Source organism: Equus caballus, chromosome 14 (assembly GCF_041296265.1).
Source record: "Equus caballus isolate H_3958 breed thoroughbred chromosome 14, TB-T2T, whole genome shotgun sequence".
NCBI classification, from domain to species: domain Eukaryota; kingdom Metazoa; phylum Chordata; class Mammalia; order Perissodactyla; family Equidae; genus Equus; species Equus caballus.
In genome coordinates, this window is record NC_091697.1 from 34,580,026 (window position 1) to 34,600,824 (window position 20,799).

Here is a 20,799-nt window from a genome sequence, read left to right on the forward strand (position 1 = left end):
AGTGGAATTGGAAATAAAGCTCACTCGAGACGATTGTCGCACCAAGATGGAAGACAAATCATGGCTTCATTCGTTCCACAGAGAGGAGGCTCCTCTGTAGGCAGCTTTGTGTGTGCAGGATAGAACAAGACAAGGTTGCTTGCCTCATGAAGCTCAGATTAGAAAGGGAGACTGACCATATCCAAGCAAACAAATAATCATTTATGAGGAAAGGCAAAAACATGCAGTGACCAAAAAATTATGTTTTTGCTTTCCTTTTAAATGTAAAGCATAAGGAATGGCCTGTCTAAATGGAAGCAGTTAACTAAGGTGATAGCAGGTTCTTTCTTAGCCAAAAGCTTGGGGAAGCCCAGGAATGAGGTTCTAGGCTGGGTAATCAGCAGGTGCCAAGGCCCTGAGGCTGGAAAGAAATTGGAGCCTTGAGGGAGCAGCAGGCCAGCGTAGTTGGAGCCTGAGAGAAAAGGAAACAGGCCTGCAAATACAGCTGGAAGGGTGGGCAGGGGCCAGCTCAGGGTGGTGAAGTCCTTGGAAGGAGTTTGGGTTTTATTCTAAATTTAATTTGAAGCCATAGGAAAGTCTCAATCAGAAATAGTGCAATTTGACTGGTTTAAGATCACAGCTTCTCATGAAAGGACACATAAATGACAAAAATGTAAAATTTCTGATTAAAACGAATAATTATGAAAATCATAATGACGGAACTCTCTCTCTACTGTGGCTCCTTTGCTCAGAGAAAAGTAACAAACGACTGTTTTCCATTGAAGAGTGCCGTCTGCCACGCACAACTCCAAGCGTTTTGCCTCTCTTCCTGGTTTACCTCTACAAAACACGTATTATTCCCATTTTACAGAGGAGAAAATTGACTCAGAGGTTAAATAATTTTCCCAAGTTCGCAAAACTTCGAGAGTAACCTACCTAAGTAAATTAACAGGACCAAAGGAAATGTCTCTTTCTATCAAAACTCATCTGGAACTTTTTGCTGCAAGGGCACATTTAAACCTGTTTCCTGGCCTCCGTGGAGGTTAATGGCTTTTAGAAAGAAAATAGGTCAGACATTGAAAGGAAGAGGTAATGGAGGAAATCACTGGGGGTGAAGAACACACGCTGGGGAGACTCTGAGGCAAGGGACAGAGTGTCCACGATGGTCACCCAGAGGAGCATAAGGTTATTCAGCCACCTGGCAAAGTAACATGAGAGGCAAGTCCCAGAAACTGGACAGTTCTGGCAACATGGAATGTTTGGCAAAGAGGATCAAGTCTCAGTAACTACACAAAGGTAGGCATCTCTTCTTCATACACAAGAGGCCTCAAAATGTTAACGTAAAATTACTATATGGCCCAGCAATTCCACTCATCGGTATTTACCCCAAAAAGCTAAAAACATGTATTCAAAATAAAAGAAACTTGTAAACTTATGGTCATAGCAGCTCATCACAACCCCAAAAAAGTGAAAAGAACCCAAATATCCATCAAATGATGAAAGGGTAGATAGCAAGTGACATATCTATACAATGGAATGTTATTCAGACATAAAATGAAATAAATTTCTGATACATGCTACAATGTAAAGGTAAATGTTGAAAACAGGTGAACCTTGAAAATACTAAGTGAAAGAAGTCAGACACAAAAGGTCACGTATTGTGTGATTCCACTTACATTAAATATCCATAATAGGCAAATCCTTGGAGAGAGAAAACAGATTCGAGGTTGCCAGGGGCTTGAGGAGAGATGGGAAGGGAAGGGACTGCTTAATAAGTACGGGTTTTCCCTTTGGAGTGAGGAAAATGTTAGAACTAGATAAAGGTGATGGTTGCACAACGTTGTGAATGTACTAAGTGTCACTATTTGTACACTCTAAAATGGCTAAGTTTATGTTATGGGAATTTCACCTCAATAAAAGAAAAATTCAATAGAGTCATGGAGAGCACCCAAAATGCCCAGTTGAGGAGACCGTAACAGTCTATAAGGAGAATCTCTAGATAATCTTTGTTCGTTCCATATATATCTAACACCTGTTATGTTGGGTATTAGGATGAGCCAAGTAATATCTGGTCTCTGCCTTCATGGAGTTTATGTTCTAGTGGAGGAAACAGGGATTAATCAGACCCACAAATAAGTAAATTATGAATGTGATGAGTCCTCTAAAGGAGAAGCTCCATGGGGCCAGGAGGTGGTCAGTGAAGTCTTTCCTGATAAAGTGACAATTCAGGAACCTTCTGAAGGAATTTACCAGGGGAAGGGAAAGCTGTTTTAAGTGGAAAGGGAATAGGCTGAGGGAACAACATGTGCAAAGGCCCAGTGGCAGGAGATCTCATGGTAGAGGTCAGGATCTGAAAGAAAGCTTATGTTGCTGGGTTGTAAATGTGAGAAGATGTCCTATACAACGTGAGCCTAGAGGGGCAGCATGGAACCTGGAGAGGCCCAGATCATACACAGCCCTGTCAGTCACATTTAGGATTTTGGTCCTAGTCCTTAGAAGAGTAAAAAACAGCCCCCAAACACACACCCTGTGTCTCTCCATTCCCTGCCCTGCATTTCCTGTCCTCTGAGCTCTTACCATCCCTGACCTGTCTTTGTTTCCTCTCTGGCTCCCCCGACTTCTATGTAAGCTCCCTAAGGGTAGGGACTGTGTGTTCACTGATGTGTCCTCAGGGCACAGCACCAACGAGGTGCTCAAAGCTTGTTGAATCAGTTCATGGGTTTCCTCTTTGAAAACACCACTCACACTGCAGTGTGAAGACTGGATTGGTTTGGGGCGAGAGGAGAGGCAGGGCAGCCAGCAGTTCGGTTCTGCAGTGGAAGGAAGTTACCTCTCCTGAGAAACCCTGTGTGCTGCACTGCCTGTGGTGGGCAGCAGCTTGTTCCTCTGCAAAAAGCAGGTCTTATCTTGAAGAGTAAGACCTCTTCTCAACTGAGTGCTCTGGCCTCTTGATTCAGACTGCCCTCACAAGAGGTTAAAGAGTCAGAGGTCAAAGAGTAGGAGAATGTCCGTTCAGTGAGGAATGTCGAGAGGCTGGAGTTGGCTGGCAGGGCAGTGTGGTTGTTGAGAGAGCACTGGCTAGGTGTTCTGAATTCTACCCCAGCCCTCTGTCATCTCACTGTGAGACCTTAAGGTCTCTCCACCTCTCTGGTTCTCCATCATATGAAGGAAATAAATGATGAACTTGGTCTCGATGATTTATCCCTACCCTATTTTTTCCCACAGAAGATTTTGTCTACTATTGTGATAATAGTAACTTATGTTTGTTTATTTGAGAGTGTGACAAAGTTTACTGTTATGAGTGTTATAACAAACCATACTGCAAATCAGTGACAATTTTAATAGGATTCATGTTTCATTAATCCAGTAACACATACATCTCAAAAATATTACAGATGTGTACACAACATCTGATATTTATTCCATCTAGAAAGAGTGTTGAGTGCTCATGGATTTGTACACCCCTGACACCCATCCCATGGCCTCATGAATTAGGAACCATTGGAATAGAAAACTTTGGAGATCATAATCCTAGGAACAGAGAAAAAGCTGATTGTGGAAGGGAAAACAGGATGGCTTCACAGCCTGCACTGAGATTGAGCAGCTTACTTCTGCCTCCTCCCCTCTGCTTCCTGATTCCAGACAGGTGATGATACCTAGCACCCCATCCTCCCAGGAGAGAGGTCCTCCCAGGAGAAAGGTCCTCCGGATTCAAGAAGCAGATTGCCCCATCCCCTGATCAGATGAAACATTCTTTCCTCAGCGTGCAGACCCTGGTCTGGCTTCTAGAATGGCTCACAAAGGAGTAAAGTTCAAAGAAGCTGCCTGGGCGTTGAGAGAATTCTGTTGGCTACTGAATGAAGTTTATCACAAGCAAAACTTCCAGATCTTTGAAGCAGAGAGGCTCAAGTCTGGAAATTGGTGTTGCCCCCTCTCTTGGCCTCTGCTACGTGTATGTTTTTCTAACAGATTCCTTTGTCAGAGGCACTGGTTTTCCTTTCCCCAAGCTCATTAATTTCCCAGCATTAATACACTTCCCTTATCCTCTAATTAGGCACCGCTTCTCACATATTTATGGTGGTGAATGCCCATGAGCCAAGATTTCCCCTGGATGTATGCAGAGGCCAGTCCATGCTTGTGATCTGTGCTCCAAATGCATGCACGGGCAGTGCAGGAGCCGCTTATCAAGTGTGATTCACAAGTCACTCCTTCGCCCAGAGACTTGCATTCAATATATTAAACAAATATTTGAGCAACTACTCCCTTCCAGGTGCTATTCTAGATGCCTGGAATTTTTGCAGAGAACAAAAGACAAAAATCTCTGGCTCCCAGCAGAAATAAATTTGATGACAGGTTAGCGATTAATAAATGCCTTGTAGGTAAAAGAACAGAGTGGGGTAATACAGGCTAGGTGTGCCCGAAAGTGGCAAGGGGGTGTGGTGTGTTTGTAAGCAGGGTGTTGAGAAGTTGACCCTTCACAGGAACTTGCATCAGAAAAGAGTTAGCTGTGCAGCTATCTGGGGTAAGAGCAATCCAGATCACAAGGACAGTAAGTGAAAGACCCTAAGGAGGGAGCGTGACCGGTATGTCCAAAGAATAGTAAGGAGGTCCATGTGACTGAAGCTACAGGAGCAAGGCGGACAGAGTGAGGCTGAGGTCAAAGTCGTGGGGGCAGACTGTATGAGACCTTGGGGGTGCTCTGTAAAGACCTGAGCTCTTACTCTCAGTGAAGTGGGGCCAATGCCAAGTTTTGATCAGGGGAGCAATGAGATTTCACTTGTTTTTTATTCATTATTTGATTATATTTCTATTCATCTAATAGTTTTAATACCAATTGAAAATTTGTGCCTGAATCAATTATATTAGAGCGTGCAAATGCTTTTTTCTAATTCTGTCACTCATTCTATTCTTATCACCTGACATTCCTTTGTGAAGTAGAGCTTTCTTTCATCAACTCTGGGTATTTGATTCCCAGGAATACATTTCCTATTGGAAAATAAAACTAAATACTAAGATTTTTCTATGTTCTTTGATGGCAAATTTTCAAGGAAAGCTTTTTTTTTTAATAGCCACCTCAAATAGAGACAAATGTGCCTCTGCTTTAGAAGGGCTCTCCTACTTTCTCCCTCTTACATTGTCCTTTCTTATTACTGGGGAGGAAATTCCATCAGGGAGCCATTCCTTGAGTCTGCTGTCATCTTTTGGAGTCTCCTTTCGGTGGTGCACCCACGATTCCTGGAAGGAAAAATATGGCCATGGAGGAGAGGGCATCAGGAACTCTTCCTTTGATTTGTTGGAGGGATGAGCTGATTCTTGTGTCCAGATCCTAAAGAGCAGCTAAGATAGTGCCATGTCCCTGTTCCACAGCCTTCATTATTTAGTTAAATCCAAATGGCCTCACCAGGTTTTTAAGGCTCTGTAAAATCTGTGTCCAGATGATCTTTCACTCCTTAATTCTTTTCCTGTCCCCTACACACACACACACACACACACACACACACACAATGCACCCCTACATTCTGGATATAGCCCCTCTAAACTACCCAGTACCCCAATATATGGTCTATCCCATTTCAAGATTTTGTCTGTGGTTAATTTTCCCTGGGACATCCTTCTCCAGAATTATCTATACCTGTTTCATCCTTCAAAGACTCCACCACATACCCCTTCCCTGATCCCCACCCTAAACACCCCCCAAAGCTGAAATCTGATTCCTCTTTCCCTGTGCAACCACATCCCTTTGCCTTATCTCTCTCTCACTTTGTTTCTCATGTTCTCAGTTGTATAAAAATTACCTGTGTTCATGGCTATCTCAGCCACGGGTTTACAACGTCTTGAGAAGTGAGGCTGTTGCTCTGATTTTTTAAATTCCTCCCAGTGGCTAAAAGTAGCATTTGGTTCAAGGTAAGTGCCCAAACACTCATGGAAAAGAATTTATACAGCGGCTGTAGTAATTTTCAAATTTCTGCTTTCATTCATACGTTCAACCAATACATAGTGAGAACTATTGTGTCTCAAACAATGGGTGCTGTGGAGAATCCAAAAGTGAGTCAAGAAGTAGATCCTGCTTCTGGGAGATTCCAATTTAGAAGGAGAGAGAGAACATGTACCTAAATTACCATATTACAAAGTCAGAAGTGTTCAAAGCTGGAGAGTCAAGAACAATAGATTAAATTCACTCTGGTTTTCCTCTTTGCTCTGCCACAATATATTCTCCAACAGCCTATGAATCATCCCATCAACTAGGATGAAAACAACTTTCACAAGTCCTCTAGGGATTTTCTCTTGTTCCCGGAAGAGCTTTCAGTGTCGTGCTGATGCCCCTCCTGAGAAGAGAACAAAGACATGTCATGTTTTTTCTCTCTCTTGTTAATTCAGGCTGGGTTCCCACTCAAATGGGATTTTATAACTTTCCTTTCCACCAACAACCAGGACTTTCATTTTCATGATTCCTTTACAGTTGGAACCAATACAGTTAATCCTGAGGTTTAACCAAGGTGATCATAAGCTCCAGCTTCCTCTGACTTGCCTAAAAAGTCATTTCTGGGTCCATTGTCTCCGTGGGGTTATCAGCCAGTCATGCAAACACATCTGGAGAGAAGACAAACACTCACTAAGGAACTGCTTTTTCTCTAATTTCCTGCTGGTTTAGACTTCATGTTCCCCATCTGGGCCATGCAGGGTGCTACCTTTCTTGTTACAACTGCAGTGCACTCGTTGCATCAACCCTCCTCATTAAAACAGCAGAGCTGAGCACAATCAGAGCTTTGCAATTCTCCCTCTCAGCTCATCTCTTTTCTCTGTTTACTTATTCATTCACTTATGTATTCATTTATTCAACAAATACTGATTAATCGCCTCCCTTTTTATATACTCTGCCTATTCCCAAAAGGATCAGAGGTGGCTTGTGGGATCAAACATAATGCAAAACAGGGAAGCTTGGGATAAAAACAGAAAGGAAGGAGGAGGCGTTGTCACCAGCTCCAAGGGGGTTGGAATTTGGCCCTGGATCTAGTCCAGCAAAAGAGAGATTTGTCGAATTTCTGCCGTTTTGCTTTCTCCCCAACGAAAACATGCAAATTTCTGTGCAGAGTGTATAACTTTTCCTGCATCTAAATACATTTATTGAGCATCCAGTGGAATGCTTTGTTCTCGTATGCAAATGCCTTTAGAATAAATGAAAGAATGAATTCACTGCCTCCCAAATTTTAGTCATTTGCATGCTATCGTTCAAATTTTTGCTTAATTACATGACTTATTTATTGTGTAGTTTTTTAAAAATTGACTTTAAAATATATTTTTAAAAAATACTTGACTCTTCCATAAATGGGATTCTATGTCCATTGCCATAGCTAGAAAGTAATAATAAAATAAATATAATTTAAAAATAACATTGCATTCCATGTAAACAATGGCATCTACTTAAAACTCTGAGTTACAGCTTCTTCCTTCCTTTGTGCTGCAAGAGAGATTAGGATGTGTTAAGGATTTAAATTACACAAGTACCACAGTGAGATAGTCAATTCTTTCAATTATATCAATACAAAAAGAAACTAAGAAAGAAAAATCTCATCATAGACATCAGTATGATATTACTACTTTTAAGTAGCATCCTATATTATCTCACACTGCCCCAAACCTTTTTACGTATCATCCCCCCACCTTTGGAAACGTTCATCAATTAATGGAAGCTGAAATTTGTGGGACAGAGTTTCTCTCCTACCTGGAAGATATGAAAGCTCTTAGATCTTACCGCATTGGGTTCATTTCAACAAGTGCAACACCAAGCCATCCTCTCCTGCACCCTTTGTTACCAGCAAAGAATTGTTGCAATATGGTCAGCCCCAGTACAGAATGTGTGTGCCTCTGTGAGGAGTTCATAGTCCAGATGAGATTTTGGAAGACTTGCTTGGGTGGAGGAGCAGTGAATTATGCTTATTTAACATTATTAGGTTGCTTATAAACAGTATGCTGGACAGCAAGTGAACTACTCGTAAATTTGGAAAGTCTTAAAAATTCAAGAATGTTTCCATTCACTTATTGGATGTCCTAGTTTCAAGGTGCTAAGATTTGGATCTTAATTTCTTCTTCTCGTACTCTAATGTACTCATCTACTTTCTTTCATATCAGTGATACACATCAATAAGCAGAATTATCTTTGGGGGACAGAGATCCTGTAAGAGGTGCCAGTGACATTCAATATGTATACCAGCAATGGCACCTGATTTTAGTGGGCATCCAGTTTGGTGTTGTTTGTCTGCCTTGACAGATCGGATAGTCTACTCTACTAATTCAGAACCACCACTTTCTCTTTTCTCTTGCTGTGGGCTCAATTATGTCTCCCCAAATTCCTATATGGGTCCTAACCTCAGTACCTAAGAATGTGGCCTCATTTGGAAATAAAGTCTTGAAGATGTAATTAGTTAAGATGAGGTCATACCAAAGCACTTGGGCTCCTAATCCCATATGACTAGTGTCACTTATAGAAAGGAGAAATGTGCACATAGAGACATGCGCAGAGGGAGAATGTCATGTGAACATGAGGGCAGGAATTAAGATGATGTGTCTATCAGCCAACACAAACCTAAGACTGCCAACAAAACACCAGAAACTAGGAGGGAGGCATGGACCAGATTCTCTCTCTCAGCCCTGAGACGGAACCAGCCCTGCCAACACCTTAATCTAGTACCACTAGCCTCCAGAACTATGAGACAATAAATTTCTGTTGTTTAAGCCACCGAGTTCATGGTATTTTGTTACAGCAACCCTAGCAAAGTAGTACATCTCTCTCCACCATTTCCACTGCAAGAGGGAAGTGTTGGAAACTTGGTACCACTCTACTTTCTAAAAACTGCCGCCCCTTACTCAAAGAACAAACCTCATCACTATCATTCAATATACCACATGTACGAACATACACTTGACTCAGAAGTCTTCTTCCTTTTCAAGAAAAAAAGGGACTCTTTTTTTTTTTTTTTAAAGATTTTATTTTTCCTTTTTCTCCCCAAAGCCCCCCGGTACATAGTTGTATATTCTTCGTTGTGGGTCCTTCTAGTTGTGGCATGTGGGACGCTGCCTCAGCGTGGTTTGATGAGCAGTGCCATGTCCACACCCAGGATTCGAACCAACGAAACACTGGGCCGCCTGCAGCGGAGCGCGCGAACTTAACCACTCGGCCACGGGGCCAGCCCCAAAAGGGACTCTTTTATTAAAGAACTTGCTATTGATTTGGGTATATTCGTTTAGCTGATTGGTTAATGAAAATGTTTACCTAGTTTCAGGGAACAAGAAAAAGCTTTATCTGTCATTTTTCATATGCTGAAATTTTCTGATAAAGCCTCAACGGAAAAGTAGTACTAATTACTTAAATGACATTTAGTTTACCGATCATTGTACTATATAAACGCTACTGATCCAACATAGGAAAGTAGCCACAGCTACTCTAACTTTTAATATGCTTAATGTAAAGGGCATGGGGTTTTTGCTAGTATTTTTTTTAATCCTTTAATATATGGTCTCCTGTTTTGGTTTTTGTGTGTATTTGTTTTGATAATATGGAAAGTTTACACATGTTCTAGTAATTAGTTTAAGTATAATATTAGTAACTATTAATCCTCTACTTCTTTAAATGGTATCTATCAACTTTCTGTTATAAGCAATGATGAAACTAGTGTATTTTCTCGTCTCCTCTTTTTCTAACACCTAATTTCAGTTTCCAGTATTACCTTTGCTAGTGTTTCCTTTCGTTCTGTTATACATCTAGTGCTCGATCCATCATTCTCAGCTGTAAAATGTAAGAAAATCACTATATTTATAACACCTGCCCTCAATTATCCTTCTCCTCCCAACTTTTACCAAAGTTAATAAAATGTAGATGCTGCTCTGAAATCATTATCCCTGCATGACATTTAGTCGCAGTCATATAGTCAAATAGATTCAGTCCTCACCACAAGGCTTTTTGCTGTAATCTTTATAATCATATGTGGATGGACTAAAGTTTTTCCTCCAATAGGTTTTTCAATAAAGAGTCTTGGGAACAATGTTCCTTAAGTTCTTGCACGTTCAAAAATGCAGTTGATAGTTTAGGTAGAAGGTTCTGAGGCAAGATTTTCTATTCCTGAGAATTTTATAAGCAATGTTGCCTGTCCTTCAGCATTTACTGAAGCTATTTCCCCACCCTATCCAGGACTGGAGGTGGTTCCCTTTGGCTGCCCAATTGATTCCCTCTGTATCGTTGATATCTGGTAACTTCACCAGGGTATGTCATCATGTTGGCCATTCAGTGTCACTTCTGTCCCAGAATATAGAGTGCCCTTTCAAACTATACATTCAAGGTCATTATGTCTGAAAATTTTTCTTTAATTATAATTCTTAATATTTGCTTTAGTTGCCTATTTCCATTTTCTTCATCAGGGGCTCCCATTATACACATCTTGGATAACCCCATCTGTCCTTGATATCACTAATTTCCCTCACTGAGCCTTTGGAACTCACTTTTCCCACCCCTGTAGTCTGTGGTTTACTGTATTTATAGCAGTTTTTGTTCTCCCTTGTGTTGCTTCTCATTTCAGATTCATGTTTGCATTGATTTCAGTTTTATCTTCCATTTCTCTCCTTAGACCAGCCAGCTCTATTATTTGTTTTCCTTCTGTATCCTTCCCACACTTCTCTAGTCTTCAGAATTCTGACTTGATCTTAGATTTTAGTGATGATTGCTTCATGAGGTGGTTTTGTTGTGTTATGCACACAGTGAAAACTTGGTCACAATTTTATCTTCTCCATGGCAATTTTTTCTGTTGAATGTTCACTATTTTTCACTTGTTTTTCCTGGTTCATTCCCCATTTGATCTTCATAGTATCTATCTACAAAAGTGACAATTTTTATGATGTTTCCTTTGTGATTACTCATCTTTAAATAAGATTCCTTGTTTCTAAGCCAGTTATTTGCAAGAGGTTTTTATGAAAGCGATACTAGGGGGAATTTTAAATGGAGGGTTTTGTAAGATTTTTCAGACTTTTCCTTCCCCAACTGAAAGAAATCAGCAATTATAGGACTATTTTCTGTGCCACAGGCATTTTTCCTTGAAATTAGGCTTTTGTATGATTTTTATATTTAGTCCTACTCCCGCAGCTTCCCTTGACCAAACAGAGAGTGGGGGTGAGAGGATAAATGTTAGTAGCCTAGGAGATGAATTGTATTCATCCAATTCTCATGTGATGGGAAAAAATGAGAGCTGTTAGATGTGGTACCTGAGTTTACAGGTGGGTTGGGTAGAGCACAGTAATAATGACAACTGTCATTGAGAATTTATTATGCCAGATATGTATACACACACACACACACACACACACACACACAAGATATAGATGTAGACATAGATAGACAGAAGGAATTTATAATGATCATGTAAAGTAGATATTATTTTGATTATTTTTCAGAAGAAGAAGCTAAAGCTAAGAGATTAAGTAGCTTTCCAAGGTCAAACAACCAGGAAATGGTGGCAGAAGTGAAATTAGAACCAGGTCTGTGTGAATCAATTCCAATGCATGCTCACAACCTCACTGACTCCCCAGTGGTTGATACAGAATTAACCCTTAGAGGAATTACTCGGCTTCCCTGTTTAAATAATGCAATTAAATAATCGTAGACTGGGTATGTACCAATATGTCTCTGGCTTGGTCCACTATTGAGCTCTAAATCTTGAGGAATCCAAAGGCATGCCTAATGTGTAATCTCAATGAATCCTAGTCACCACTAATTTGCTGGTCTTCCCAAAGCTTAGGGTACTATCATGTAGTTGGATTTTTCGAGAGGAGGAAAACTATTCTCTATATATTCTCTATATATTCTCTATATATTCTATTCTCTATATGGTAATCCAACCTCTGACTTCCCAATCACAGATATAGTTATGCCTTTTTTTGTAAGCGAGAAAAAAATTTGACACTGTTTTCATTTTGGAATATGAACTTGTTTCTGATAATATATGTTCATATGCCTAGAAATGAGGTTCTTGTTGGAAAATATGCAGAAGTTTTTTGTTTGTTTTTGTCTTAAGAAAATCACAAAATTCACAGCAGTGGTTTCAGCAAGTGAAATGTTGAGTGCAGGTGGGGAAATTGAGTAAAGCCTCATTGTAAACCCTGTGATGATGTTTTCCTGTAAATTTAAATGAAACAGAAAGAGTAAGTGGGATGAAGTGGACTGTAGATAATAACCAACTATTCAACATGTTCAAGTTGATTGGAATCCAGAAGAATTTGGGCACAAAGATCAAAAAGGCACTGAATATTTGTGCAAAATTAGCCACTACTCCACCCCAGATGTGGTAGTGATTTGGCAGCTTTTTTTGATGATGAAAGGCTATTGTTTTTGTACAGAAGTTTCATCAGGCAGGCCACGCATGTCTGTGAAAACCAGGATTAATCTTCCTCTAGCCTTGTAAGGTTGAGATGCTCTGCATTTGGTTGGTTTTCACAGCTCTTAGGGATATCACCCCTTAGCTCTGTTAAATGGCATGTGTGTGCTGAAATATGATGCCAAAGCCATTAAGTGTTCTTGAGAACCTCTAATATGAGGAATAATATTACCATATACCTTGAGTTTTAAGATGTCATCAATTATACACATCATTGTAAATTAAATAGTAGCATCGGGGATTTAAAATATCTCATTCAAGGTACATATCAAGTGTAAAATGCACCACAATTTCAGAAACAGTAGTACGTGAAAAAGTGAGAACATATGGTAATATGACCTTTGATCTTACAAAACATATTTGAATGGATTGTTCCCACAGAATTTCCCAGGAAAAAAATGGCTACCAAGGATAGTGGAATATTAATCACTGCTGAGGTTGATGGAAAATCAAACATGGGCCTGTCATCCCATAATCTTCGGCCCAATTAAAAATTAGTTACAATGTAGAATTGTGGGGAGGGCCACTTACGGATCTACAGCTGAGGAACCTCTATCTGATGTTACTGGTGTAATTGCAAAGATAAGATTTGTACCCTGCACAGGTATCAAAAGCCAAGGTAGACCCTAGATATCAGAAACAAGATTGTCAAATCAACATGATAGACAGATGACAAAGTAAAAGAGACAACAAGTGGAAGAAACAATGAAGTGACAGCAAGAAATGGGAGCTACTGACTATTGAGGAGTGGTAGAAAGAAGAAAACTCTGGAGATGTTTGACAAGATTTTTTTTTTTCTATTGGAAAAGATTCACCCTGAACTAGCATCTGTTGCCAATCTTCCTTTTATTTTTTCCTTTTTCCCTCCCCAAAGCCCCAGTACATAGCTGTATATTCTAGTTGTAAGTCCTTGTAGTTCTATGTGAGCTACCACCACAGCATGGCTACTGACAGACGAGTGGTCTGATTCTGTGCCCAGGAACCAAAGCCAGGCTACTAAAGCAGAGCACCAAACTTTAACCACTAGGCCATAAAGGCTGGTTTGACAAGATTTTGGAAGTCTTTCCCCAAGGCTATTTGGGTGTAAAAGTGTTCCTAGCAAACACATGGTGCCTGAGCTCTGCTTCCTGTTGAGGCACAATCTGAGATACTCTCCCATCTGATACTTTTGCCTCTACCATGGTCTTCGGGAAAGGCATCAGGGAAACATCCTACTGTATGAATCAAATACTTGAATCTATTAAAAAGGTCACATTGCATGGGGGCTGGTCCCGTGGCCGAGTGGTTAAGTTCGCGCGCTCCGCTGCAGGCGGCCCAGTGTTTCGTTGGTTCGAATCCTGGGTGCGGACATGGCACTGCTCATCAAACCACGCTGAGGCAGCGTCCCACATGCCACAACTAGAAGAATCCACAACGAAGAATATACAACTATGTACCGGGGGGCTTTGGGGAGAAAAAGGAAATAATAAAATCTTTTAAAAAAAAAAAAGTTTACATACAGAAATGTGGACGTTTTCATCCTTTAAAAAAAAAAAAAAAAAAGGTCACATTGCAGTACCCAGAGCCTGCTGCTCTTGGACCAAAGTCCCAAGAGACACTTTATATATCACTGTCTATGGTCATGGATTAAATGATGCTCCTGCTCCACTTCTGGCCAAACCTCGACGTCAAAGATAACGTCTAACCGTGGGTGCCAGAGTTATCAGAAAGTCCATCCTCCATTACCTTTTTCTCACTTATCTTTCATAATTGAAGCATATTAAAAGGTAATAGAAATAAGGTATAGGCTTATTTAGGCTCTTGTGAGAGTAAGCAAATAAGAATTTGGGATTCATGGGTCTTAGACACACCTATACAAAAGGAGAGCTTGAGAAGTCTTAAAACATTTTAAGAGGGGTTCTCATCCCAATCCATGTACCTGTGGTAACTGTGTGGGGGTCTACTGCCAACTTACATAGAACAATCCACTTTGGTTTAAAAGGGTTGGAGGAGAGAAGGAAGTTCCTCCCTTCAGTCTATCCATGGACAAGTATTTACTGAATCTTTACTGTAAGCTCAGGATGATGATATAAAGAATATACTGAAGTAAGGTATAATTCCTGCAGAAAAATTACTTACGTTTCAGTCGGAGAGAATAATGCAACAGCTTACGTGGCAAGCAGTCTGTAATTAGGAGTTAAATTGTCTTTGTGATTACAAAGAATACGAAAGAAGTGAATCAGTGAGAATCAAGAAATTTGGGAAGGCTTCTTGGAGAAAATGTAAAAGATAGCTATCTCCAGCAGTAAAAATCAGCATTCAGTTCTACAAACATATGTGTGTTGCCCATGATGTGCTAGGAGCTGTAGTAGGTGCTATTTATGTTCTTTTTTTTATTTCATTGCCCACACATAAATTAGTTTGACTGTCATAATGATGGTTAACCTTTATTTAGAGCTCAAAGAGTATCATGCACTCTATATGCATTATCTATGAATTAGGTGATGATGGTGTTCCCCCATTACAAGTGAGGTCATTAAAGCTTAAAGAGATGAAGGAACTTGCCTAAAGTCACACAGCTAGTAAGAAGTCGGGATTTCAACCCAGACCTATTTAACTTAAAAGCCCCAGCACCTAACCATGACCATACACTACCTCTTCAGTCTCCTCTGAAATTACACACATGACAATTTCTTAATTAAGAATTTGTGCTGCATTTAAGTCTTTGATTTTCCTCAAAAGTGACGTTGTAGAAAATTTATTTTGCCAGATTCCACAGTATCTTCAGCTATATCATTCAATTCTCAAATCCGTATTAGACAAAGTCCAAGTGAGTTGGAATTAAAAAGAAAATCAGAATAATTCATACCCCACTATAGTGTTAGGAGAGTGGGAAACATTTGCTGTGAAATCACAAGGAGCAATGGTAGGTTATTTGGGGAACTGTGGCATTTAAAAACTCGAACATTGAAAACCAAGAATATGAAACAGTTTATAACAGTTTCTTTTAATTGAGACTTCATGACATAAATGACACTGACAGTCTCTGGTGATAAAGGTGATGACGGTGGCCTTGGCACAAATCAAGCTAACAATTCTATATGGAATATATGTGCAAAGGAAGGGAACGAGCATTCATTAAATGCCAGACTCTGTTCTAAGAATATATAATATTTTTTGTTTTGAGTATATATGAAAGCAATTATCCTGATGTAAACCATAGTGAATCAATCTTTTCTTCCATCTCCAGAAATGAAATTTTCCTTTATCTTTCTCATTACAGATATCAACACAAATTATTTAGAATAAGAAAAGCAACACCGTTTCCAGAGTTGGTATTCCTGCATTTGGTAAGTTTCTATTCTTAGGTATTTCCTTCCATGAGGCTGCATCTTAGAATCTGATTATAATATATATTTGTTGGTGGTGCCTATTTAGAATCCCTGACCTCCTTCTGATTAGATAACCCCTTTTCTTGCGAATAATACTTTCCATGAGGTTAAAAGAAATGACCTTGCCACAGAGTATGTACGTGAGCTGGTGAATCAGAGTAGCCATCCCTGTAGCAACGGTGATTGGTCCAGGGATGAGCACTCAATTTAAAGTGAAACAATCAGGGGCTTTCCCAGGACTTTAGCAAAAAAATAAAATGTGTCCAGAAAGACTTTCTACTGAGGCTTCTAGACTGAGTCAGTATGTGCGTCTGGAGTTTCCCAAAGGCCGTCTGGCCTACCACATGGAGAAAGCCAGTCTAAAACACACAATAGAGGGGGCTGGCCCCGTGGCCAAGTGGTTAAGTTCGCGTGCTCTGCTGCAGGTGGCCCAGTGTTTCGTTGGTTCGAATCCTGGGTGCGGACATGGCACTACTCATCACACCACGCTGAGGCAGCGTCCCACATACCACAACGAAGAATATACAGCTATGTACCGGGGGGCTTTGGGGAGAAAAAGGAAAAAAATAAAATCTTTAAAAAAAAATAAATAAATAAAACACACAAGAGAGCTGATAACATTGTTGGAGGCCTTGGGTCTCTGGACATTCCAGTTCTGTGAGCCAATGAATTCCTCTTTGGGCTTAAGTAGTTTGGGTTGGGCAGAAAAAGTTCGGGTAGAAATACAGTGCTTATGGTGACCTCACTGAGATGGTATGAAGTGGCAGAAGTACACTGGATTGGAATTAGAGGGGCCAGCCTGGTGGCGCAGCAGTTAAGTGTGCACATTCCACTTCAGGTGGCCCGGGGTTCGCCGGTTCGGATCCCAGATGTGGACATGGCACCACTTGGCAAGCCATGCTGTGGTAGGCGTCCCACATATAAAGTAAAGGAAGATGGGCATAGATGTTAGCTCAGGGCCAGTCTTCCTCAGCAAAAAGAGGAGGATTGGCAGCAGATGTTAGCTCAGGGTTGATCTTCCTCAAAAAAAAAAAAACAAAACAAAACTGGAGTTAGAAAATAGTCTTGATGGTGACATTGACTTGTGACCTCAAGCAAACTTCCTAATCTTCCGGAGTCTGTCTCCTTTATCAGCGATATGCTAAGATAGAATCATAAAATCCTAGGCCGTATTTTTGTCTTCCATTTTTATTCCAAGTTCCATTGCTTTAGCTTTATTAATTCATAGTTATCTCTCACCTAGAAGTCATAGGGAAAGGTAAGTCACACACACTGCTTACTAGCACGTCTACATGGGCAAGGCTTTTATTTCTAGATGAAGGCCACATCTCTCTGTTCCCAGGTCTCACTCCACCTGTCCCAAGCAGCTACCTTGCAAATACATGTTGTAGACAGCCACAGGGCCTGCATAACAATGCACATTAGGCTCTGAGAAAATCCATCCCTCCTACCTTGAAAATCAACTTAACTACTTGTATTCAATAAATAGAAAATCATGTACAAAGACTACTATGCGATATCTCTTATTTAATGTCTTTTTTCTTTATACTCCTTTAAGACCTGTTCCAGCCAATGATTTCTGCACAAATGCACAATGAAAACTTCTAAATCTTTTGAAAAGGGGATTCACACCATTACACTCAAACATAATAGACCCTGAGACTAGAAATTCCACTTTAAACTAGCAGCGATATCATAATTCTGCTGAATATTCTGTATTATTTGTCATTTACCTCCTGAACCAAGTCAAAAGTATTACATATGGTGAATGGAACATCTCTTAAATTTAATTGTGTACAGAGTATTAAAATTTTACAATTTTGGAAAGACCTGAAATTCATCCTATTGATGTTCTCCTGTGGAGCAAGCTGCTCAGGAAGAGTCCCGGTTCTGTGTGTGTTCTGTGATAAAGATCAAGCCTCATACTAAGGCCAAAAGCTTGTTTCAAATTGAAAAGATGTCCCTATAACTTATACATAAACAAGACCAGTGCTATAGTTAGGCAAGTGAGTTCTCCTAGTTGGCTCTTGTTACAATTACTTGTTATCAATTGAATTTACTTCCAGTGTACCCAGATATTAACAGATGTGTGTCATTGAGAGTGAATAGCTACCATTTGTAAGTTCTGTAGATACTTCTATACCCAGCTTTACATAACTCTAATGAGATCCTAGACATACGTGGAAATATTTGCGTGACTTGTATATAGTTTTTTTTTTAATCCTAGACAGGCACCTCCTTAGCTATTGAGTTTTCTGGGGACCTCTAGTCAATTTGCCAGCTAAGCAAAGAGAACGTGGAAGTTATGTCAGGGAGTTGGACATTCTCTAAAACCTACAACTTTCAACTTCTAAAATCCTCCCCTAAATCTGATCAATGACATACTTAAATTAAATATGCTCACAGAATTTTATAGTTTCCCTTTTACCAATTATACTTAAGGAGAGACTTTTTGCTCCTGTTCCGAATAAACCACCAATGCCAAATATATGTGATGATCCAGTGGAAGGAGCACTTGGCTAGGACGTCCCTTACCTCTATCGCTTCTTTGTGTTTGGACTATTGAGATAAACTCCTAACTGATTGCTCTGGATTAGGTACTTTCCCTCAATGATTTATTCTAACATTAAATGTATTTTCCAAAGTGACAGCTGCCCCCAATCATTATTCCAGTTAAAAACTTTCCATTGGCTGCTTGTTGCCTCTAGGATTAACAATGATAGTGGTAGTAACACTAATACTTATGAGGGCCAACGCTTATTGGATTCACTCTTTTCTAGGCACTATGTGAGGTACTTTACATACATTTTCTCATTTAATTTTCACGGTAACTTTCCAAAAGTTCATGGTTGTGGAAACTGAGGCTCAACAAGGTTAGGTAATTTATCCAAGATCACAGAGCTAGTATGTGATGGAACTAGGATGTAAACTCAGATCTACCTGACTAAACATCAGACTATTAGCCATGACACTATTCTGCCTCTTCTTCCTAATGAAACACAGCTTCCAGCCAGTCTCTCATAAGATGGAAACTCTTCATTTGTTCTCTTGATAAATCTCTTGATACTCTTTGACACGCCCTCTTCTCCTGCTCAGTTTTTTTTTGTTGTCTTTAAAAAGTCATGTTCCATCTTTCAATTCTTTAGTTTTCCTTTTCTCCTGACTTTTCTGCTTTTGCTCTTCCTTTTCACCTTCATGTGCTATACCCTTTCTCTGCATCTTCAGTCAGTCGTTCAATGAACAGGTCGTTATTGTTAAGTACCTGCTGATCGGTCATTATCCCTGTCTTTCATAAACTCACCGACTAGTGAGGACAGTAGGTATGGGGGTGGGATCTATTCCATAATAGTGATAGCTGAAAAAGATGAAAGTGGCCCTGTTCCAGTGGCTAGCACTCAAAAAAAGTATTGGTAAGGAAGCAAAGTCAAAATCTCTTTATTAAATCTCATTTCATATCTTCAGGGGTGGATAATCTTATTTCTCCCAGATAAATTATAAACTCCTTGAGCATAAAACAAAGCCTTGTGTTTCTTTTTACCACGTCCACTCCTAGCTCAGATACAGGTATGTAGTAAATATTTGATATGTTCTTACCTAACAAGCATGTCTGTATAAGATAGATTTTTATGTCCTGCCTACTTTTTCCAAGGAATTTCTTCATGGCATGTATTTATTAAGTAATATAAATATCTATATTGGCAAGTATATTTCCAAATATATAGAAGGTTATTATTCTGAAGGATAAAGAATACTGGTATGGGGACAGGAATTTAAGAATCAAGACTAAGAGTGCTGTAGGATGGGCGCCATTTGATAAATATCCTCTCTGAGGATAGAAGTGATGATTTCTGCCTTACTGGCTCCGTGGAATTATTAAGTTAAGCCAGTTAGGTAAGTGACATTAAAGGCTTTATAGTCTATACCAGTGATTCTCAAAGTGTAGTTCAAGGACACCATGGGGGTTTCTATACGAGAGTTCAACCAGAGAAACAGAACCAGTAGGAGATATAGACTAAGACATTTATTGCAAGGAATTAGCTGACATGATTGTGGCCCTGGTGAAGCAAGTATGACACCCATAGGGTAGGCCATCAGGTAGGCCATGCTGGAATTCTCAAGCACAAGCTGAAGCTGCTATCCCCACATGGAGTTTCCTCTTCTTTTTCAAGGAAGACACAGCTCTGCTTCTAAGGCCTCGCAACCAATTGAATCAGGCCCATCCAGATTGTCTATGATAACCTCTCCTATTTAAAGTTGACTGATTATAGACTTTAATCACACCTGCAAAACACCTTCACAGCAGCATGTAGACTGGTGCTTGAGTGAGTAACTGGGGACTGTAGCCTAGCCAAGTTGACACATAAAACTAACAATCACAGTCCCCAAAACTTTTTCAGGGGCCCCTGAGTCCTCCCTTTTCCAATATGAATGAGGCTGGATTTTTTCTTCATATACTTTAAACAATATAGTGCAACAGAGTGAACGCATAAACAGACATGAGAATCCAGCTCTCTTCTACTAAACCAAATACTAAAGAGATTTAGAAAGATTCTCACTAATTTTTTGTTTTGGGAAATAGTTATTTTTCATAAAAATGTTGTATATTAACATATAATGAATATATTCTTCTTAAGTGAATAATTATTTTAAAATTTTCTAAGTTTCTGATACAGTAAATACAGACAGAAATAACACAAACAAAAATTTATCAGGATCCTAAGTAATTTTTAAGATTATAAAGGAAGTCTGATTCCAAAAGGATTGAGAACCACTTTCCTGTACAAGTGTGATGATTATAGAACCTTTCCTTTATCAATAAAACAAGCGCCTCAATGATTATCCTGATATTTGGCATAAATCATTGCAAATGTCTTCTATTGCACAGCATGAAGTAGACAATATAAAAACTTGGCCTTACCTTATGAATATCAAAATGACCTAATCTGTTCCTCCTCATGCATTGATTTAAACAAATTATTATTCAAAGAATCACAAGATCCTTTTGTGACCTCCTAATGACTTGACCTGAT

General features: G+C 39.7%; 1 protein-coding gene across 1 annotated transcript in view; it reads left to right on the forward strand.

The window, feature by feature from the left end:
- The window catches only part of ATP10B (ATPase phospholipid transporting 10B (putative)), a 286,400-nt gene that overhangs the window by 27,822 nt on the left and 237,779 nt on the right, over positions 1-20,799 (forward strand). Inside the window, exon 2 of the mRNA XM_070232979.1 lies at positions 15,661-15,727. The gene's annotated coding sequence lies outside the window, so the exon portion shown is untranslated. The remainder of the gene's footprint in view (positions 1-15,660; positions 15,728-20,799) is intronic.